We start from the raw sequence: 22,764 nt of genomic DNA on the forward strand, positions 1-22,764 counted from the left end.
TACGCCTCCACTCCTTCCCAAAGCTCTTTCAACTCCTCAATCAATTGCTCAAGCATAACATTGACGTTTACGCCGGGATGATCCTTCCCAGGTATGATGAGAGTTAAGAACATAAACTCATCTTTCATGCAATCTTCAGGTGGAAGGTTGTACGGTATGGCAAAGACAGGCCAACATGAGTAAGACGCTGCAGTCATACTGAAAGGCCTGAAACCATCTGTCGCCAGCCCAATACGAACATTCCTCTCTTCACTAGCAAATTCTGGATCGAAGCTGTCCAGGGCCTTCCATGCGTCGCTATCACACGGATGCTGCATTACCCCATCCTTTGGGGGCTTACGATTCTTACGCCACCTCATGCGGCTCGCAAATGATCGGCAGGAAGGACATCACTAAACAAGTCCAAAATCGCCTTATAACATTTGGCTGAGCAACCAAACTTTGACTTTATGCACATTAGACGGGTCACGAACTGCAGGATGGTAACCGTTGTGTCCGTGCAGAGGCATTTCTAAGTCTTGGAGGAGTTTGAACAACTCTTCAACCTCTTTTGTAGGCGGATCTTCAGGATTGTTGACAAACTCTGCCTGCATATCTTCTAACATATGATCCAACCGATCAACGTTTTCACCGTCATCCACCTCCATTTGTGCTGATACTATACTCCGTGACTCGCCGTGCTTATCCCAAACCTTATAACCTTGAACATACCCATGACTGCAAAGGTGTAGTGCCACAGTTCTCTTATCATGTGACTGGATGTTCCCACATTTGGTGCATGGGCACCTAATCACAGCGTGGGTTGACTCTCCACGAGCGTTCTCTAAAAACTTTTCTGTTTTCTGAAACCATTCCTTTGTGTGACATCCGCCCTTCTTCCAACCAGCATACATCCACTCACGGTCATCTTCCATGTTTGTGGACCAGGATGGCTCAGTTTTGCTGTTGTGTAAACCACCAACCAAAAATTCAGCATATAAGAGCGATGCACGTGGCTTAGGTGATAACCCTACTATAGGAAAGGCCATAAACCCACCCGAGAATGGAGGCGGCCGCATGCGACTCGTGACGTGCCTGATGGTCCGAACGAAATTTCGGCAGCATAACCCCGCTGTTCTCCGAACGCACGCCTATCATGGTGCGACAGAGAACAATTGGGTTATGCTGCCGAAATCTCGTTCGGACCATCGGACACGTGCACGAATCACATGCGGCCACACCCATTCTTTGGCTGTCCAAATACGTGGACAATCCCGGAACCACGCACATCACAAGTAATCCTGTGTTTCGACCGAATGAAACTATACAATCTATGCATCCATAGATTGTCCAGGTGCATTAGGCCCAAACATATGAATAAATGTGATGTGCATGCTTCCGGAACGGGTGACGCCTAGGGTTAACTACTGGTCTGCGCACTTAACCCTAAAACTCTAGGAAAATAATGGTAAAAATAAAGTAAAGTGCATAAACAAATAAACAGTGTATCATACTAATCAAACTACCACAACGTAGTTAACTCCCGTCGGCTTAATCAATGCAACCAACCAACCGACGGGAATAAGCATATTTTCGATATAAATATACCGTGTGCGCCCATATACTTACTTTGCCGGGGTGGCCGGGGAAGGGGACGGGCAGGCGGCACCGGTGGCCGGTCAGACGGCGCCGGTGACCGGGGTTGGCGCGGGGCAGGCCGGGGAGGGCGCGGCGCCGGCCGGTGGCCGGGCAGGCGGGCGGCAGCGGGCGGCGGGGGCGCCTGCGCAGGGGTCACGCGCCATGGACGGGCGGGCGGGGGCAGCGGCGTCGGCAAGCCGCGGCGGGGGATGGGACGGGCGTGGCGGGGTCGGCGGTCGGCGGCGCAGGCGCGGGCAGCGCTCGGGCGCGGGGCGCGGCGGGGTCGGCGGTGCCGCAGGCGCGGGCGGCGCTCGGGCACGGTGGGGTCGGCGGTCGGCGGCGGCGGCGCAGGCGCGGGCGGCGCTCGGGCGCGGGAGCGACGCAATCGAGAAAGGGAGAGGCCGGGGCGAGTGGGTCGGTGCGCGCGTTTAGCCTGGCCCTCCCTAAACCCCGTCGGCCATAACGAAGCTGACAGGAGATAATGTAGCTCCCGTCAGCCTCCGGACTGACCAACGAGAGTTATTTAACTCCCGTCGGTCAGTCCGGAGGCCGACGGGAGCTACATTATCTCTCGTCGGCTTCGTTATGGCCGACAGTAGTTAATTAACTCCCGTCGGCAACCCTAAAAACCGACGAGAATTATTTTGGCCGACGGGAGTATTCAGTTTTGCTGTTGTGAGATGCACCCAGCTTTATCCCTTAAATCCGGGTGTGACAGAAGAGATATCAGAGGAATGTTGACTGTAGGACGAAACATAGATAGAAATGGACAAACCCTTACCTACTTACCTTACTCTGATTCTTTTCTAAACTTATCTTAATCTTTTCTCATCTATTTCCGCTTTACTCTGATTATTCTTATATGATCCTTCTAAAGACAAAAGTGGATTTCACACTTTGAAATCCTGTGCCTAAGGTGACTTTAGGAATAGGAGACCTACTCTTAGGAACAAAAACAAAACTATTTTTATAGGATCTATACGCTTGAGTGTTTGTTCTTATGATACTTGTTTGATTTGGATCTGTGATTGAGTGTGAGGAGTCGTGGAGTAATGTCCACAATTACATCTACATATATGTATAGATATAAATAAATAAAATTCATGAGATAACTAAACAACTTAGATTATCCTCCATTAAAGTGTATCTAATTTAAATGGATCCTTCTTACCTTAAAAGATTCTTTCTTACTTTAATGGATCCCTCTTATCTTAAAAGAAATCTATCTTATACTAATAGATTCATCTTGTGTAAAAAAAATTCTATCTTATCCTAATAGATCAATCTTATCTTAAAAGATTCTTTCTTATCTTAATAGATTCATCTTATCTCGAAAAGATTCTATCCTATCCTGATAAGATGTAACTAATCTCAAAAGATTCTATTTTATTCTTAGAGACTCATCTTGTCCTAATAAGCATACTTATTCCCACCATGTTGCTTATCTCATAATGGTGTAACAAACATGATCTATTCCAAAATAAATTAAGCAGATCTTATCTAGTCTAATCTGATTACACAAATTTAATTTTGATCCCATTTAATCTGATCAGATCTAATCTAATGGACAAACATGTTAGATAATTCTAGTAAAATAAGATTGGATCCTACTCTTATAAATATGTTTTAACCTAAATTGAAGTCTTAGTCCAACCTGGCCATATGCAACTACCTTAACCACCCGATAGTTGCATAACCCCTATGTTTTAAACGGCAGAGATTCTGACTTACCTACACCATATAATCTATCTTATTTCAAAAGATTCTAACATACCCTAATAATATTTATTCTACCCTGGTAGATCTATCTAACTTAAACTAGTCTAATCCTGTTATATCCAATCTAATCTAGACCCTACCTAATATAATATGGTCTAATCTATGCTACAAGTATTAACTAAACCATATTCATATATGTGGATCTTAAACCTTAATTGGTGTCTTAAACCAACTCGTTCGTGAAATCATGACCTAGCCTATGTTATGGGTTGCCCAACCCATCTATCCCAAAAGCAAAGTAAAACTCAGTTTAATCTATCTATCACATGTACCCACATTGTTATCTCAACTCAGACGATGGCATCTAACACCACGACCGATGGTCCCTAAATCAGACCCAAGAACAAGGATGACCTCGACAATAAAGGATATGAGTAGAAATAGATCTTCAGATGAATCAAGATCCACCATCCAGAATAAAAGTTTCTCTTACCCCGAAGGAAGCTCGATTATGTCATGGAACACTCATTCTATGTCAACACCCACCTAATAGTTAAAAATCTAATGTACCCTTGTTTTCTAAGCCTCACCTGCTAATGGCATGAAGAATTTTAGCAGTATAAAAAATATCAATTGAAACTTCCACCTAGAAATATATATATATATATATTGAAAGTTGCCTAGAGGGGGGGTGAATAGGCAAGTTAAAACTTTTTCAACAAAAACTAGAAGCAAACTGGGTAAAACTGAATTGATCTTAAAATTCACCCAGTTAACTTTGGAAATGAGATGTTCTAAATGATCCACAGGGTTCAAAGTAGTAGATCTGAGAAGGGCACTTCTCAAGATCCACACACCAAAAAGATATGAACAAATCTTCCACGGAATGGTGAGAGAACGAAGAACATGTATAAGCACAATGAACAAGAACACAAGAGACACAAGATTTATCCCGAGGTTCGGTCACACCACCAAGGTGCCCTACTTCCTCGTTGAGGCGCCCACAAAGAGCCGGGTCTCTTTCAACCCTAATCCTCCCTTTGCCGACCACAAAGGTCAAGCCCACACAATAATCTTTGCTCAAACGAGCGGGTAATACAAACTTTCTTGTGGTCTTCCACAAGATTTGGAGACTCACAAGCGACACCTAGTCGTCTAGGAGCTAGAAGCTCCAAGAGTAATGAATCCACAAAGAACTCGATGTAGTACCAAAGCTCGAATCAAGAAGAGCAAGAGGGATTTAGAGATGAAGCACCAAAATCGCAGCTCTTCAATCTCACTCAAAGATTTCTCTCCAAAGATTTGAAATGGGAGAGGCAAGAGGTGTGTGAGAGAGAGTGGGAGGTGTTTCTCAGGTTAGGAATGGAGTCCAAGTCGTGCTCTTCTGTGGAGGAGAGAGGTGGGAGTGAGTATATATAGGTGGGGCTCCAAAACTAGCCGTTTTTGACTTTTCTGCCCAAAAACCGGTTGAACCGGTCTCAAAACCGGTTGAACCGGTTTTCAAAAAGCTGCGCACAGCTTTTTGGCTGACACAGCAGACTGGCAGAAAAAAAGTGAACAGTGCAAAAACCGGTTGAACCTGTTTTAAAACCAGTTGAACCTGTTTCCACCAGACAAAAACCGGTTGAGTGTCCGGTTGAGTGTCCGGCTGAACCAGTATTTTCAAAAAGGTGAACAGTGCAAAAACCGGTTGAACCTGTTTTAAAACCGGTTGAACCTGTTTTTCCAAAAAGCAATTTTGGCCAAGATAGACTTAAAAAGGTTGTACTACATACTTTCACTAAGGATTAACAAGGGTAAAATGGAAGTTTTAGATCAAGGATTTTGAGCTTTAGTACCAACACCAACCTTCTTTTTGGATCCCCCTTGATAGTACGACGATTCCTATACTCAAGTTAAATAAAATATAGTTAAGTAAACTCCTTGAGAAATTGGTGTCTCATGTGTGATTTCTCCATGGCGTTGCTTCATAAGGATCACAAACATCCTTGTCTCACCTTTTGAAGCAAACAAAAAACAAAACCTATGACTTGTACCATTTCACCATATATGAGTTCAAATCATGGCTTCAAGTCACCTTACTAATGCATCAACATGTTGTAACTCTTTATAGCTGATTAGTTCATCGACTTAGTGCAAGTACTCTCTTCTTCACCTTAGCCATTGTACCTCGGTCTACAAGCCGTCGCTTGGCCTTCACCTTCGCTTAGTTCCTCGAAGCCCTTTCCTTGCTATCTTCACCCTATCAAGCCATTCTTGAGTCACATCCTATTGAGCATCCATTGAGAGAATCATTTCTTCAATATTGTGAACCTTGCTTGAATGTCATCTAGATATAACTGCTAAGATCAATCAAGCTCTAGTTTGATTCTCATATATTCATATATGGACTAATAGTAATATGGTCAAGCCAATTCACGATTCCTCATATCTTATTCACTTTGGCTTGACCAATCCTCTTAATCACTTCAACCTCTATTATGATCATATTTATGCATAGTTATTTCTCAGGACTTGTCCATATATTCAAACCAATATAGAGACCATATTATATCCATTTGCATTGTCTCACTGGTTATTTGACCTTGTGTTGAACCTTGTTCACTGATCATTCTACACTATTCAAGTATGTTCATCATACTGAATTTCCTGTTCAACACTTAGCAAACTTGTTAGACCTTTAAATGTGTTGTTATCCAAATCACCAAAACTCACAAAAGGGATTAATGCACTATCAATCTCCCCCTTTTTGGTGATTGATGACAACACATTTAAAGCTTACATAAGATTTGATAAATAAGATTTTGAATCCTATGATATAGTTTCCTCCCCCTAAATATGTGCATTTCAGAAAATTCCAATTTTGTACTCAAATGCCAAAACCACATATTTGGGTCAAAGAGTGAAGACAACATATATCATACTATTCATAGAGTGCTTTGTGTCATAAATAAACGTGATGCTCATGACATATTATGCACTCATCAATTTCCTTCATCTTATGTTTTACTTATGATTCAACCCCCTTTTGTCAATTATTTCTCTCCCTTTTCAAAAGTCTTCTTACACTTAGTTACATAAGACTAAAGGTAAGCTTTAATGCACAATTTCTCCCCCTTTGTCATAAATCTCCAAAAAAAGATATAAAGAATATAAAGGGTAGAAATTATGATTAATCAAGATTTGAACACACTATCATGAAAAGGGTCCTTATATGGCACAAAGGTAATGGAGAAGTGTCATTAGTGATGTACCTTTGCGTTTTACCTTTTCAAAGGGGTGTTCCACACTTGTGTTGTATTTAGAGTTCATTTTGCAATCTCTTGTTGGCATAATTGTGACATAGGTCCAAGATATCAAATGAATATTTTCATACTAATTGAAAGATAAATCTTGATACCTGGAGTCTAGATGTCACCTAGCATTTTCTTATCATAACAAGAAGCAGCATGAAAATTGCACAAGTATGAATTATACAACTAGTGATCATGTACGAAAAATATCAATTGAAAACCACCAATTGATACAATTTGATAGATAATTAGATCACTAATTGCATATTACACTAAGTTCTCCTAAAGTTTTAGTGCACACATATATATGAATTCAATTGATACCTGTTGAGAGTACTTATTTGCAACTTAAAGTACCATTGGCATAAAAGGAGTATCAATTGAACATAATCATGCAACATAAGAAACATGTGCACTATTTAATCAATTAAGTTCTAGACAGGAGAATCTATAAGCTATGCTACTTCAGATATTTGTAATCCAAAAAGATGTGATACATATTTATCAATTTTAGATGACGTTGGAGTGGCATATACAAGAGAAACTCATTCTCTTATGAAATGTATAGAAGATATATTTATTGAAGCAAAGAATCTTTGATACCCATCAAAATTTACAGTGGAAGTGATTGTCTTTGCTTGAAGATTCCTTTCTAATTTGAGACTACACACATAATAGACTTGAAAATGAAGTTAGTCTCAAAGATTCAAATTATAGACCATTCTCCCCTAAATGTGTGCATACAAGTGATGAATACTTGTTTAGCTTATGCACTTGGACTTGTGAGGCCAGGGGATTAAGTTCTACAATTTGAACCTTGGTACAAATAAAGTATGAAAATATGAAATTGCACCAATTTAAGGAATTACTCATAATCAAACGGTATACTAATAGACATGATATGCAATATTTTAAGCCAAGATTCAAGTGCAACCTTATGATGTGACTTAAGATATTGCATATACATGCATACACTAACTTGTAAGAGCCTATATACACAAATGTAATACAATAGTTCATGGAGTGACACACCTTTGTTCCATGCCATATGGTCTTCATTATAATCATGAATTTCTATCTTAGCTTTTGATAGGCTTGACATTTCAAAGAGAAACTTATCCTCTTTAAACGATCAAGAGAAACTCATTCTCTTCAAAGAACTACACAAATTCACTAAAAGAAAATGTTAGTCTTTAAGGACACAAGATATAGAATGAGCTCCCCCTAAATGTATGCATCAAGTACTCGAATTACTTGTAACATGCACTTGATTCAATTAAGATTCTTAGAGGAGTTCACCATATATCTTGGTCAAGGCATAATATATTTGAAACAATTGAATTTATGCTAGAGAACACATATCGTTCCCCAATAGAACTAATCCATGGGTGACATGTGGTAAATATTTGATCATTTCCTTGGAACCACTCATCCTCATTTGATGTTCTCCAAGGTGTGAGACTACAAAACATGAACTTGAAGAAATCATTAGCCTCACAAGATATAGGCTAAACTCTTCCTCAATTTGTGCATGCAAGAGTACACAAAGTACACTTATGCACATCAACAATACAAGGTTAAAGCAGATGTTTGCACTATATCTTGGTTTAACATAACATGCTTTACATAGATGATGAAAATCAAACCAATTGAAAGTTTAAGAACTGAAAGTATATCAATTGAAATCCTAAAGGGTAAAACATGCTAATATGAACCTCAAACCTCATAATGAAGGATATCACATAAATATGTCACTACATCTTCATTATTTGGTTGACAAAAAGTGTAACTCCCTTCTTGAATGACTGTGCTTTCTTTTCTTTTATGATTTCATCCAACCAAGTGATCTTGAACTTTATTCATCTTTGCTTGGTTCGATCATACTTGATATGATATCAATTGAAACTCAATGATTGAAACAACCAAGACTCTTATATTTGTAGATTTTGAATTCATCTTCAAAGAACTTGGGAGAACCTTGTTGAAACACTTAGAAAAGAGAGCATTAGAAACACAAGAGCGGGTTTCACAAATGATGATCCTTATATGTGAATGGAAAATGAATCATCATTACTGAAACCCAAAAGGATAGACTAAATTCCTTTAAATTAGTGCACACATATAGTTGATGTCAAAGTTATATGCACTATTGAACATTTTATATTGCAAGGAATTTAACCTATACTATGGTACATCCCACTAAGGATAGAATACTAAAACAACTGAAGGAGAGGAAGTTTTCATACCTTGGCCTCTTATCAACTTCTTCTTACTTTAGTTGAATAGTATCCTTTAAGCTTGTGATTTATCCAATTTTAAAATAAGCACCATCTCTCAACATAGATTTTCTATGGATAAACTCAACACAAGAGATGGCATTAGTAGCACAAGCACTAGTTTCTTATTTAGCAACCCTTTATATGTGAAAGTCAAACGAGTTGCTAAAATAGAGAAACCTCATAATATGGACTAAATTTCCCTTGAGCCCTCATGCATAATATATTTTGAATGACATGGATAATATGCATGGTTGTTCAATGAAGTTTAAAGGGCTGACTTAATCCATATTATGGTGAGTGTCTAATATGGAAGAATAAAATTCAAATTAACTAGATAGAAAATACGTCACATAATTTTGAATTGTTGACCATATGATAATATTCATTAATCTTCCAATTGGACCTTTATTTCATAATCAACAACTGATGTGTATCCTCAAGTGCTTCTTCTTCCTTAGTGGCTACACAAGTCACAAAAGAGATAAGATTTGAAAATAATATGCACTTGAGATTCAGTTGTTACCACCCTTGCTACTATCTCCAAATATGATTTATACATCCATTATCAAGCACCCAACTTGATTCATTTAAGAAGTGATCCTGCAAAACAAGATTAAGCTTCGTATTTTGGTACCCAATTTGAATTGGGTCCTTTGAGATTAGTAGTAAGAGCCTTGGGTACCCACACATTCCTTATTGTGGCCTTTCTCTTTTTGTAGGCATCCACATATACTTGACATCCATCTTACATGGTTTCAAGTCAATATTTAATCACACAAAAAAAACTAGAGTTAAGAATAGGAGCCTTTTCTCCTTTTCTTGATACATCGTTGTGTTGCCTTCTCGATGATGAACCTATCTTGACCTTGGGTGCACCTAGCTTATCAAGGTTAGTCGCACAAGCATTCATGACATGAAGACAAGTTATGCATGGAATTTACAACTTAGTGATCCAATTCAATGTGAAGCATATGGATACTGATTTAAGTAGATTTCTAAGATATGAAAATATGGGTTTCCAAATTTTAGAGAGTATGGATCACTAATTGTACCTTTTATAGTTTAAAAATCATATCCATGTTAGTGCATATGTATGTCATGAATATCAATAAAAAGATTCTTATGCACTTTTAGATTTAACGATAAGGGAATTTTAAACTGCATCAAGAGTAGCTATTTAGAAAACAAATATTACAATCCATATGAATGAGATACAAATTTATCATTTTGGATTGTCTTAGTATAGCTTACTCAAGGGAAACTTATTCTCTACGACACAAGATATATATAATGTGCTCCCACTAGATATGTGCATCAAGTATTTGAATGACTTATCAAATGCACTTTCAATTCAATGAAGATTCTCAAGAGGAGTACATTACATATATTGGTCAAGGCATGAAAAATTTACAATGAATTAACTTATGCCTAAGAATACTTACCACCATATAGAATGTACCATTTGTTATATCAATTGAAAGATCTTACTATATGAGATGGTGTCATCTAAGTATTCTTCTTTTCTTCAATTGTGGAGACTTCCTTCTTTAGCTTGTTATCTCTTTTCCTTTTAAAACTAGTAAAAAAAGCACTTTGAAAAGAGGTATTAGTAGTACAATGAAGTATTTAATGAATGATGATATTTATATATGAATGTCAAATAAATCATCATTTATGAGGCATAAAGGCATAAATTAAATTCCTTTTAAGTTAATGCACATGGATGAGTGAATTAACAATATGCACCAATTTACAAATTTAATCCAAAAGGAATTTAACCTTCATATTGACATTTCTTTTCATAAAATAGATTATTACTAATTGAAAGTATGCCACTTGAAAGGAACTACTATTGATTAACTACCAATTGAAGCAATTAGTTCCATACCTTTGCCTTGAGCATTCCTAATCTTTCTTTTAGGTGAAGATTAACCTTTAAAGCTTGTGATTTTACTAATTTAAAGAGCACAATCTCTACTTATGAATTTCATGAAATAGCTTAAAAGAGATTGCATTAGTAACACAAGCAATAGTTTCCTATTTAGCAACCTCTAGTATATGAATGACAAGAAGGTTACTAAAATAAGGAAACCTCATGATATGAACTAAATTACCCTTACAAGCATCATGCATAACATCAATTGAAAAAAGATGAAAGTAGCATGATTATTTAATTAAGTTTTACATGGCAAGTTTAATTCATAGCATGGTGAGTGATTAATGTAGAAGACTCAAAACCAATTTAAACAAGAATGAATACATCACATAGTATTGGTTCGATCTTCTTTGAATGTTGAATGGCACACTCCATTTGGGAAACACATTCTCATGTTGTGAGACTACATAAACACTTGGATAGAAACATTAGTCTCACAACTCTAGTCATATAGAGAATTCCCTTTTGGTAAGTGCTTTAAGAATTTGAATTTCTTACTTAGCACTCTATTCATTTAAGAACATGGGATAATACTCTTTATGTCTAGGTCATGGCAATAATATCATGATTAACTTGAAATATACCACAAGATACATACAATCAATTTAAAGCATGTAGATTGTCACAATATAAAAATATGAACTTGCAATCTACCATATAATTATATCCTTTCCAAAGCAAGGTAAAATCTTTTAAGTTCATTCTCAAGTGCTTCATTTTTTCCTATGTGGCTACAAAAGACACAAAGGAATATACCAATTAAAAGCAATGTGCACTTAAGAATTAATTGTTACCATCCTTTGGATATCACTTGGTTGTAGGCCTTTTGCTTGATTCCCACAAAGGTTAATCCTTATTCCCTACAACACAAGTTCTTGCTAGAGATGAATATGAAGTTAGTGATATAACAACTCAATTCATCTTTGGGTCAATCTTAAAGGATAGACAATGTATGATTGATAGCTTGAGATAAGAATTGAGTTAAACCGCTCAAGCACCCCCAAAGCTTCATATCATCTCTTGGTACCTGCGAAACTTATTAAGTACATTTTGGTACCCATTTTGGATGGGTCCACCAAGGTTAGCTAATAAGTACTTAGGCACCCAAATGGCCTTTGTGCTAGTTTTAGGTGAACTAATTACCTTTCTAGCACAAATGTCATTTTTGGGTCTCCTAAGCGAATATGAATGAATTGACATGGTAGGCTTAGGATACTTACTCATGGGACAATCCTTGCATAGGTGTCCCTTTCTTCGGTAAGTGTAGCAAATCTGATTTTTAATTTTGCAAGACTCATTCTTTCCTTGCTTCTTGTTTGCTACATGGTTAGTGAGCCTCTTTCTTTCTAAAGTTAAGCCACTATCCTCTGTGTAGGGACATGACTTAATCTCATGTCCCTTCTCATGACATTGATAACACTTTCTAGCGCATCTTCTCTTATTTGGAAGAGTGACTTGTTTGTTACCTTGTGTGGAGCATGTGGAGGCGTGGTTGAGACACTTGTCATGAGCTTTGGCTTTCTTCTCTTGATGTTTGCTCATGTCCTTCTTGGAAAGCTTGATATTCTTTTGAAGGGGTTTTGTGCATGCTACTATTGTCCCCTTCTCAAGCTTTTTCACCATATTATCACGGTTATCTTGAGAAGGTTGAGCATGACACTTTCCCTTCAATTGAATCAAGCTCCTTTTTAGCCTCTCATTTTCTTCCTTGAGCTCATTGTTTTCTTTTGCATAGGAAACATTACTTGTTCCTGAAAGTTTTAGCTCAATGGAAGATTGGCTTTCTTGAGAGCAACATTTGTTAGCACATGATAATATAGTTTCTGTTTGAGTACATGTGCATAAGTGAGGTTGGTATGATTTCAAATTAGTTAACACAACCTCATGAGCAATTTCTAACATGATATGTGAATCCATAAATTTATTATGAGAGCACACAAGCATATCATGTTTTTCTTGCAAAGCTAGATTTTCAATATTTAGCCTTTCTATCGTGTTCTTGAACATAGCATTTTTATTTTCTAATTGAGCAATATATGATGAATGATTAACAACTTTAATTTGCTCAATTGAAATGTCTTCATACCTTTAGACCAAATAATCATGAGAGCACTTTAGCTTCTCATGCTCTTTGGTCAACTTCTCTAAGTCTTCAATTTTTCTGATGAGGAAGTCTTCTTGCTTATGAAGCGTTTCTTTTTGTTCTTCCGCTCTTTTCATGAGTTTGAGCAAGCTCATCCGATGTTTCTTGCTTAGCTGAGCGAAGAATTGTTGAAGATCATCCTCATCTTCACTATCACTTTCTTGCTCCTCCTCATCCTCACTTTCGCTTTCACTGTCACTCCCATTAGCAATAAAGCACATATGAGAAGTGGATTTGAAAGACGAACCTTGTGAAGAGGTGGATTCGTCGTTTGGTCTCCATCGATCATTTTCTTCTTCAATTTTGTTCTTCGCCTCATCTTCCTTCATTTTAAGGAACATCCTTTCGGCGATTCTCATGGCAAGATCTATTGCCCTAGGATCAACATCTGCACCAAAAGATAAAGTCGAGGCAACCTCAACTTTTTCAAGCTTAGAAGCACTTTCGTTTCTTAGTCCCCCCGACATGATCTCTTCCTCACGCGGTTAAGCGTTAGAACGAGGATTAGGCTCTGATACCAATTGAAAGTTGCCTAGAGGGGGGGTGAATAGGCAAGTTAAAAAATTTTCAACAAAAACTAGAAGCAAACTGGGTAAAACTGAATTGATCTCAAAATTCACCCAGTTAACTTTGGAAATGAGATGTTCTAAATGATCCACAGGGTTCAAAGTAGTAGATCTGAGAAGGGCACTTCTCAAGATCCACACACCAAAAAGATATGAACAAATCTTCCACGGAATGGTGAGAGAACGAAGAACATGTATAAGCACAATGAACAAGAACACAAGAGACACAAGATTTATCCCGAGGTTCGGTCACACCACCAAGGTGCCCTACTTCCTCGTTGAGGCGCCCACAAAGAGTCGGGTCTCTTTCAACCCTAATCCTCCCTTTGCCGACCACAAAGGTCAAGCCCACACAATAATCTTTGCTCAAACGAGCGGGTAATACAAACTTTCTTGTGGTCTTCCACAAGATTTGGAGACTCACAAGCGACACCTAGTCGTCTAGGAGCTAGAAGCTCCAAGAGTAATGAATCCACAAAGAACTCGATGTAGTACCAAAGCTTGAATCAAGAAGAGCAAGAGGGATTTAGAGATGAAGCACCAAAATCGCAGCTCTTCAATCTCACTCAAAGATTTCTCTCCAAAGATTTGAAATGGGAGAGGCAAGAGGTGTGTGAGAGAGAGTGGGAGGTGTTTCTCAGGTTAGGATTGGAGTCCAAGTCGTGCTCTTCTGTGGAGGAGAGAGGTGGGAGTGAGTATATATAGGTGGGGCTCCAAAACTAGCCGTTTTTGACTTTTCTGCCCAAAAACCGGTTGAACCGGTCTCAAAACCGGTTGAACCGGTTTTCAAAAAGCTGCGCACAGCTTTTTGGCTGACACAGCAGACTGGCAGAAAAAAAGTGAACAGTGCAAAAACCGGTTGAACCTGTTTTAAAACCAGTTGAACCTGTTTCCACCAGACAAAAACCGGTTGAGTGTCCGGCTGAACCAGTATTTTCAAAAAGGTGAACAGTGCAAAAACCGGTTGAACCTGTTTTAAAACCGGTTGAACCTGTTTTTCCAAAAAGCAATTTTGGCCAAGATAGACTTAAAAAGGTTGTACTACATACTTTCACTAAGGATTAACAAGGGTAAAATGGAAGTTTTAGATCAAGGATTTTGAGCTTTAGTACCAACACCAACCTTCTTTTTGGATCCCCCTTGATTAGGGATGAAAACGGGCCGGATACAGCCGGATACAGGGTCATCCCGTATCCTACCCTAATGTATTTCTCTCGGATACGGGACCGGATACGGGTAGTTAAGATTCGGGACGGATACAGGACGGGACCGGGTAATAATCGGGGCGGGTAAGAAACGGATAATGGATAATACTCGGGTAGGTACCGGATAGTTGTCGGGTAGTTCGTCCCGATGATATGAATTATGCATATGATAGATCAAATATAGGAAAGAAAACCTATTGACATCATGCAGTTCAAAGTTACTAATCAAGGACATTGTGAAATCATCACCACAATATTAAAAAAATCGGTAGCATGTCCCCCTCTTTTAGGCATAATCCACAAGCCCACAAGTATATAACAGATAGTAGATAGTTGACATTAATTGACATGTTCAAGTGTTCAACACTTTCACATCACAAAATGAAACAACACAAATCACAATAGATATAGTCATTTGATCATGTCAAGTTCAGAACAGCACAAGTGAAGAAGTGCAAATAAGAAAACATAGTTCCAACAACCAAACAACCAGCAATATTCTATGGTAACTTGAACTTGAACATCTCAAGTTTCAATTGCAGCATCCTCCTCCAAGTCAACGGCATTCGTAGCTATACTTAAGGTTTTAATATCAATCTCCAAATCTGAAATTAACATAAAACATATTATTAGTCTTGAATGATGATGTGAATCATAAAGTTATAAATATAGCAATACCTTTCTCTGAAGCAATCTTCCAATCTTTACAACAAACCAATGCCTCAATAATTTCTGGTTTGAGCCTTGAACGGAATGCATCAACAATGCGTCCACCAGAGCTAAATGCAGACTCCGAAGCAACAGTAGACACTTGCATAGACAAAACATCACGATCAAGGGTTGAAAGAATAGGAAAACTTGTCACTTGCCCTTTCCACCATGATAGGACATCAAATGTTGCTTCGTTGTCATTGACCTTCACTAGCTCCTTACTCATATACAAATCCAATTCTGACACCTTTTTTTCATTGCTTGTTGTTGCATACAACTCATCAAGATCAACCTCATCATCTTCCTCATCCACCAAACAAGTATTTTTATTTGCAACAAGCTCGCTCTCTTTTGAACTAACACATTTTGTGGTTTTTGTGGTTGATTTTGCAGTGATGACAGAAGAATAATATGTAAATAATTCATTGATAACATTCATTTGATGATTTGATGATTTGATAACATTCATTATGCATACAACAGATTCTTTTGCTCCTTATAAATATCCATGATCTCTTTACGGACAGTAACACGAGACTTCATAGGAAATGATGGTCTTAATGATTTGATGAATTTCAAAAAGTACTTGTGTTGAGCAATAATGAAAGGATACTCATGCATGATTATGGCATAATATAGAAGTCTCACACTAGCATTCTCATCATATTTATATGTTGCTATGGCATTTCCACTCTGACTAAGAATTTGTTGACCTTTCAAGATTTGATGCTTCAACTTTAAATGGTTGCTAAAAGCCTTTGTACCATTAGCACTTTCTGCCCTAGCTTTATGTGCACATCTGTTGCATTTAGCCCACGGTTGCTTAACAGTGGAACCATCAGATTGTTGAACCTCTAATTCATACCTTGTGAAGTGCTCCCACACCCATGAAGTGAGCTTTTTTCCAATCTTGACATCATTTTCTTCTTCTTCTTCGTTGTCTCCAATACTTCCTTGACCACTAGCACTTGCATTTGCGCTTTGACTTCCACTTGGAGCGTTTGGACTTGCACTTGCATTTGCACTTTGACTAGCACTTGCGCTTTGCACAACTGTAACAAAAAACAAATGTTAACATAAAATTACTAGTTGCATAAAGCTTGCGAAACTAATTTGTGCAAGTTTAAAAATATACAAACCTTTTGCAAGTGATGGCACTAAAACAATAGCTCTATCCTTGCTTGATGCTACTGCCTTGGATGCCTTTAGCTTGCTCAAAGGAGTAGTGGTTCGCTGTTTCACCACACGATTAACAACACCCAAGAATTTCTTCTTCTTTCCAAGTAAAGGGGTAGCAACAACATTAGCATCAGCGGAAGGTTCACCAACAACTTGGTCATCACTGTGAGCATTGACATCCTCCATAATTGGGGTTGGGGCTTGCACTTTATTCTCATTGGACTCATTCTCAATATCAACTATATCATCCACATCCATGGCACTGCCAATCATGAGTACAAAAATTCAGACATATGCAACATGTTCACCCATTAATTCATTAGTGAAAATATTCTAGCATCTGCAGCTCTGCTTCACGGACTCACGGTGGAGGCACCTGACCTGGCTTAGTTGCTCTGCTTGTCTTGTCTCTGCTGCTTGGCTGCTCGGTCGGTCTCTGCTTCTCAGTTCTCACGTTCGTGGCAGCAGGCACTTGGCAGCAGGCACGACAGCAAGCACGGCGATCGGCGAAGGCACCTGGCAGCAAGCACGGCGATCAGCGAAGGCACCTGGCAGCAGGCACGTCAGCAAGCACGACGGTCGGCGGAGGTACCTGGCAGGAGGCACGGCGGTCGGCGCAGGCACCTGGCAGGAGGCACGGCGGTCGGCGAAGGGCGAAGGCACCTGGCACTCTGGCAGCAGGCACGGTGGCGCCGTCAAATCGACGGCCAGGGAGGGCTTCGTCCCGTCGACCGTCGTGGCGTCGTACTCGTCCGTGGGGTGCGTGGCCGTGGCTGGGCGCCTGGCGGCTGGCCGGGTAAACTGCAGGCTGCAGCCACGCCTAAGCGGCTAAGCCTAACCTAACTAGAAATCGTTAATGGGCCAGGGCGGCTAGCTTGCCTAATGGGCCGAACAACACGTGAAAAATGGGATTTACAGATTCGGTTCAGGAACCGGGTACCCGACCGTGAGGTACCCGTATCCTACCCGGTATTTTCGGGTATTTGTCGGGTATTGGCGATTCCGTATCCTACCCGTATCCGGGAGTTCATTATCCGGGTAGTACCCGTATCCGTCCCGATGCAAAAATACCCGTATCCGTATCCGAAAATCCGTCCCGTTTTGATACCCGTACCCGGTACCCGTTCCGGGTACCCGTCCCGTTTTCATCCCTACCCTTGATAGTACGACGATTCCTATACTCAAGTTAAATAAAATATAGTTAAGTAAACTCCTTGAGAAATTGGTGTCTCATGTGTGATTTCTCCATGGCGTTGCTTCATAAGGATCACAAACATCCTTGTCTCACCTTTTGAAGCAAACAAAAAACAAAACCTATGACTTGTACCATTTCACCATATATGAGTTCAAATCATGGCTTCAAGTCACCTTACTAATGCATCAACATGTTGTAACTCTTTATAGCTGATTAGTTCATCGACTTAGTGCAAGTACTCTCTTCTTCACCTTAGCCATTGTACCTCGGTCTACAAGCCGTCGCTTGGCCTTCACCTTCGCTTAGTTCCTCGAAGCCCTTTCCTTGCTATCTTCACCCTATCAAGCCATTCTTGAGTCACATCCTATTGAGCATCCATTGAGAGAATCATTTCTTCAATATTGTGAACCTTGCTTGAATGTCATCTAGATATAACTGCTAAGATCAATCAAGCTCTAGTTTGATTCTCATATATTCATATATGGACTAATAGTAATATGGTCAAGCCAATTCACGATTCCTCATATCTTATTCACTTTGGCTTGACCAATCCTCTTAATCACTTCAACCTCTATTATGATCATATTTATGCATAGTTATTTCTCAGGACTTGTCCATATATTCAAACCAATATAGAGACCATATTATATCCATTTGCATTGTCTCACTGGTTATTTGACCTTGTGTTGAACCTTGTTCACTGATCATTCTACACTATTCAAGTATGTTCATCATACTGAATTTCCTGTTCAACACTTAGCAAACTTGTTAGACCTTTAAATGTGTTGTTATCCAAATCACCAAAACTCACAAAAGGGATTAATACACTTTCATATATATTATTACTATTTGTAAGACCTAAATGTTACTTTAGTTAGTAGTTGATATGATACTATGTTGGGAGAAATAATAAGGTCTAATTGACCCCATGTGTTGCAAATAAATTATGCATCATGCTGGGATTTTTTTGTGTGCATATGAGTATACACCCTTTCCTTACAAATCTCGAGGACGAGATTTCAGTTAAGGGGGTAGGATTTGTAAGACCCAAAATCTATATAAAAATTAAATTATTATTAATGATAATAAAATAAATATACGAAGAAATAAAATAGTACATTCTGACATCTCAACTTATACTTGAGCAATGAATGTTGAGGACTAAATTTTGAAAACCAAGAACTATTTTGGAAAAGAAGTAATAGAAAAGTTTTCTATTCAACTAAATGATTATGCATATCATTAAATGATGCACCATAAGCATTTATTTACATGAATATTTACTTCTAAAGTAACTTTTACTTCTTAGCCCACATCCAAACTACTATTTTTCTAAGAAGAAAGAAAACAATATGAGTACTATGAATGATTCAAACATCTACAAAACCAATAAATCAATTAAAATAAAATATATGAATAAGAATATATTTCTTTACACCAATATGTGAATTTGGTACATTTTGATCCATGGTGAGACTCATAACAAACAAATTTAGATTTAGATTTGAAAATCAAGAGAATGAAAATAGGAAAAGAAACAAAAAGAGAAGGAAAGAGACAAATATCATATAACATAAAATAAATCTATAAATGGATAACTTTGTCAAATTTTGGGTATGACCAAATAGAACATTCAGTCTAAGTACAGATGTACCACAAGTTTGAATTTAAATTGAAGATTTGGATTAAAACATAAATTTGAATTTGGAATTTAAAATGGAAAAGGGGAAAGAAATATTATAAAATACAAAATAAACTCATAAATAAATAAATTCCACCCTATTATGTTCAAGATGAATAATTAATTTGAGTGCAAATTATGCTACAAAAATTTGAATTCAAATCCTAAATTTGGAAATGAAAAAGAGAAAACAAAATAGGGAAATAAAAAGAAAAAGGAAAAGGAATAAGGTATTCCTGCGCTTTGGGCCAAAATCGCGCTCTCGGCCCATTTCCAGATTTCCCTCCCAGCCAGCCCACCAGAGAAATTCACTGCGCGGCCCATTGACCTCCGCACCATAGGACTGACATGCGGGGTCCACTCTACAGCCGCTCACCTCGTGCCGACGCCTTGGTCCCATTGGTCAGCCACCCACTTCACACTGTGCGTGCTTCTGTCGACGCTGGCCTGTGGGCCCATTTTGGCATCCGCTCGGACTGGTGGGGCCCGCTCGCCAGGAGCTCCGTCTTCCCTGGAACATGCGCATGCGGGCAGTGGATCTCCGTCTTCGTCGCGCTAAAATCGGCGACCGTTGCACCTATACCCCTTTTCTCGTGCCTATTTATTACCTCCGAGCGCCGCAACCTCTTGCCACGTCCAGCTCAAGTCCCTGGCCTCTGCCCCTAACTCTTTCGTCAAGAGCCGCCATTTATGAACCGAGAGGGTGAGGTGGGTGCGCAGAGAGAAGGGCTTGGACGCTGCACCTTCAATTCGGCTTTGGTGCTGTTCGGACTTGGGTGATCGCGGCGGACGTGCTCGTGGCCTTACCGGGGGAGGTTTGGGACCCGTAGCGCCAGAATTTCACACCGGAGTTCAAGCGCCACCGTGGAATCGCGGTTCACCGTAGCCGGAGCCTCACCGCTGCGTAATTCTCGGTGAGATTTTCCCTGTTTGTCTCGCAATCGTCTGTTCCATGTTTTGCACAGCTTGGGGAGACGAATGGGGCTCGGGCTGGCCATGATTCCATGCGGCCGGCGATGCCGCCACCGCGCATGTGGGGCGCCGCTGTGCGGGTGCTTGAGTGGGGAAGAAGACGGGGTCTATGCCCTTCATCTGTTGACTGACGGCTAGGATTAGAGATGGATGGGGGAAAGACGCCATCCGTCCGGTCTGCGTTGGACGTGGGCGATTAGAACAAGGCGCCCTTCGCGCGTGCTGATCCGGGTCGTGGATCTGTGATCCAATGGCTGGCGCGATTAAGCTGGTGAGAGTGTCTTCTGGCCGTCGATCCGTGATCGTACGATGGCCGTCGCATACCGGTTCATTTATGAGTTCGGACTAATCTGCGCCGTATGCTTTAGATCCAACGGCCCAAATACCCCGATACCCCTTCGGCCCGACCTCTTTGCATAGGAGCCCCTGTTTTTAGTTAAATTAGAACCCGCAGTCCTGGCAGTGGAAGTCTGAGTCTTAGAAATATTTGCGCAATGGCCCCTGGCATTTGTTCTAATTATGCGCCTATCCAGGAAATAGAAAATCCAGTAAAAGTAATTAGAAAATGATTTTGATTGTGAAAACAAATGCTAGAATTTGTTTAATTCATATAAAATTCATACTAATTCCAAATTGAGTCATTCTAGTTCCTATCATTTTATAATATTATTGTTTATAAAATAGTGCCATTGATTTGACATGAAAGCCACTTTAAGATTTATTTCTTAATTAATATTGTATCAAATACATAAAACCTTCAGAAATTCATAACCCTTTCGTTTTAAATCCGAATTGACTCGTTCCAGTTGCATTAGTCTCGTATAAACATTTACTATGCAATAACAACATTTATTGTACCATGTTTCATTCTTTTATAATTAGGTCTTTATTTAACTTATGTTGGTTAGTTTTGTTAATCTACTCACCATTATTATATTCTAAAATATGATCTAAGGTCAATTTATAATGTGGATTAAAGTGTAGATAGTTATTTAGAGAATAACCTCTCATATGATTTATATTAACCAATTTATTATATAGTATAATATTTTAATCACATAAATTCTCTATAAAATCATAACTCCTTAGTCATAACTCCGATCTTAGTGGTTCTCGTTCCCACGATCTCGTAGCTTCGCGTAGATCATTATTATTCAGTTTGCACTAATGTTTGGTGTGATGTTAATTTTATCTATACCATGTTTGTTTGTATTGCTACGACTAGCAGTGCGGTCACGAGGATCCGAAGAATCACCCTAGTAACTGGAATCTCAAGTCCCAGGCAAGTTGTGCCCTTGATCCACTTTTATTACCCAATAATATTCTTTATTATCACTATTCAATGCATATGTTTAATTTTGATGGGACCCAATAGGCCACCCTAGTATGTTTATCCTGTTTACCTTGTTTACCCCTGATTCACTTGGGTAGTTATGCTATTGCATTATGTGGTTTTGGGTTAATATTTTATTATATCCATGTTCCTATTATTATGTTATGTTATTTATGTTCAAGATAAGATCATTATGTTAATGGGAACATGGAGCGACCACCCGAGAAAACAGTGCTACCACAAGGGTAGTATGGGATGTCCTTGGCTGATTAACTAGGAAAGCTAGTGGATGACTACCTTACCTAAAAGGGCCAGGGCAGTAGGGGAGTGGTCAGTGTAGGGAGGTCCTTGGGTTGATTTTGCTGCGATGGCGGTCAGGCGAGGGATCCTTGCACTGGAGCTTCCTAGAAACTGTAGCGGGTTTTTTGAAGCTAGTGGAACTTTGTAAAGGCCTCATAGTCTTACCCTGCCTCGCTTCCTTGGTAGAGGTGTATGGGATTCATGACCCCTTGGTAGATGGGTAACATGACTTATGGGTAAAGATGTGCAACCTCTGCAGAGTGTAAAACCGGTATATCAGTCGTGCTATACGGTCATGAGCAGCTCGGACCCTCACATGATTAATTTATGGAATTAAACTCAATTTATCATTTCATTGCATTGGGATTATTTTATTATTACTTTTACTTATTATTACTAAGATTTGGTATTTACTTATACTTAGTAATTGCTAATAAAATTTTGACCAACTCATAAAAGCAATGCTCAGCTTCAACCTTTATTTTGTTGATCAGCCTTACACTTCACATGAACTCCCACCTTTGGTGAGTTCATGCACATTATTCCCCATAACTTGTTGAGCAATGCACATGCGTGAGCTCACCCTTGCTGTCTCACACCCCGCACATGAGAAGAACAGGTGGTTCAAGAGGAGC

This window comes from Zea mays, chromosome 5, assembly GCF_902167145.1.
Source record: "Zea mays cultivar B73 chromosome 5, Zm-B73-REFERENCE-NAM-5.0, whole genome shotgun sequence".
Taxonomy (NCBI): domain Eukaryota; kingdom Viridiplantae; phylum Streptophyta; class Magnoliopsida; order Poales; family Poaceae; genus Zea; species Zea mays.